Here is a 2,105-nt window from a genome sequence, read left to right on the forward strand (position 1 = left end):
TTTTTACTTTTCCCGACTTTCCAAATTGCAAACCATGAACTTGCCCTTATTTTCTCCCACTACTTTTTACTTTTCCCAATGTTTTACCTTGCAAACCATGAACTTTCCCTTATTTTCTCCCACTGCTTTTTACTTTTCCCGACTTTTTAACTTGCAAACAATGAAATTCCCATTATTTTTAGCTCAAAGCATCCCACAACCTCCCGCAGGTGCTCACGGCGAGCAGCATTTGGCACCAACGCCCCCCCAAAACCACACCAACCGGGGCTCGCGCTCACCCGTGGATCGCTCCAGCCACTCGCCGCGCACGCGGAAGCGCACGCGGGATCCCGGCGCTCCCGCCGGCGCCTCGCAGCCGATCACCGCGCTGGCCCCTTCCGCCGCCGTCACCACCGCGGCGCTCGCATCCGCCACGGCTGCGGGGAACACGCGCAAAAAAAAGGGAAAAGGGAGGGATTTCAGGTAAGAACACACGGCCCACATCCCGTTATTCCCGCCGGGATGCGCCGCCGGGATCCTTACCCGGCGCCGCGGCGCAGGCGAGGGCGGCGAGCGCCAGCAGGGCCGGCCGCATGGCGCCGAGGCTCCGCGCTAGGACGAGGCGCCGAGGCGGCTGCGAGGGAGACAYGGCTCCGTTAAATCCGGAGCTCCCGCCGGGAATTTGGCCCGGCGCAGCTTAGCACCTGAAGCAGCCGCTGGGCGGGTTGTTTTTTCCCCGCCTCCCTTCATTAAGTCATAGTATTCCCGGAAAAAAAAACCCCTCGCATTTCCACTCGCTCGCCAAGGTTTGCGCTGCAGCCCTTGGAAAGGGCCAAGGATTTTTCCGGAGCGATCCAAATGGAGGCCGGGAAAGCGGTGCTGGAGCAAGGCCGGATTGGGTCATTAAGTGTCCCTTTGGGGTGACAAGGGAGAGGGGTGGCCGTGCCCGGGATCATCCTGGCGGGATGAACCGGCTCCATCCATCACGGCCAAGGAATCGCCCGGAAAGCTCCGGCCTCCCTCGTGTTGGGCCTCACCTAACGCGCCTCAACTGGGGGGAAGAGAGGGAAAAACGGGAAAAGGGAAGCCAGGAAACTGCAGCAATTCAGAATCTGTTTTTGGGGAGGAAAAGGGGGAATTGCCCGGGGCGGAACGCGGATGGTTTTGGGGAGCGCCGCGACGCCGGATCGCTCGGCACGCGGCGCTCGTCGCCGACCCACGTTCCTCCCGACCTCGAGGGAAGGGTTAAGGCACCGGATTCCCGGGGGATCCGGGGGCTGCGGAGCCTGCGGAGGGAAAGGGGAGAGCGTTAGCGGGARCTCCGGGGGGCGAAGGGAAGCGGGGAGCGTTCCCGGGAGCCGACTCACCCGCCCGCTCCGAGTCGGCCGGCGCCGGGGTCTGCTCCCGCTCCGGCGCCTCGCGGGCCGGGAAAGGGGGGGAAGAAAACACGGGAAAAGGGAGTCAGCTGGTTTAAATAAAGGYGGCGGGGGCCGCGCTCCGGCGCGAGATAAGCGGTTCAAGGCGCCGGGCGCTGCCAGCGGCGCGTGGCCGAGGCCAAGGGAGGCTCCCCCGGCCTCCCCCTGCGGAGGCCGAGCCAGGAAGGTGGAAAAGGAGCAGGGGGGGGAAGGGGAGGTGGGAAAGGGGGGGGGAAATAGGGAGATAGGGAGTGGGAAAGGGGAGGAAAGGGGAAATGGGGGAAAAAGGGGTGAAAAGGGAAAAAGGGGGGGTTAAAAATGTGGGGAAGGGAAATGAGGAAAAAGGGGGGAATGAGTAAAAAAGGAGAGGGTGAAGGGGGAATAAGTAAAAAGGAGGGAAAGAGGAAGAGATTATTAAAAAAATGAGGGGGGATGTGCAGAAGTGATTAAAGAAAAAAGGGAAGTAATGGGAAAAATAAGGGGGGAAGGAGGGTAAGCAGGAGAGAAAAGGGAGAAAAGGGGCAGGTTGGAGAAAAAATGGGCAGTGGGGGGAAAAGGCAAAAAAGGGGGGAGATGGGAGGAAAAAATGGTAAAAGGGTGGAAGCTGAAAAGGGAAAAGAAGAGTAAAAGGAGCGAAAAGAAAAAAAAGGGGGGAAAACAAGTGAAAATGGAGGGATGAAAAGACTGGGGAAAAATAGTGTAGAGGAGTGA

This window comes from Nothoprocta perdicaria, unplaced genomic scaffold (assembly GCF_003342845.1).
Source record: "Nothoprocta perdicaria isolate Ctin4 unplaced genomic scaffold, notPer1 scaffold_732, whole genome shotgun sequence".
Taxonomy (NCBI): Eukaryota; Metazoa; Chordata; class Aves; order Tinamiformes; family Tinamidae; genus Nothoprocta; species Nothoprocta perdicaria.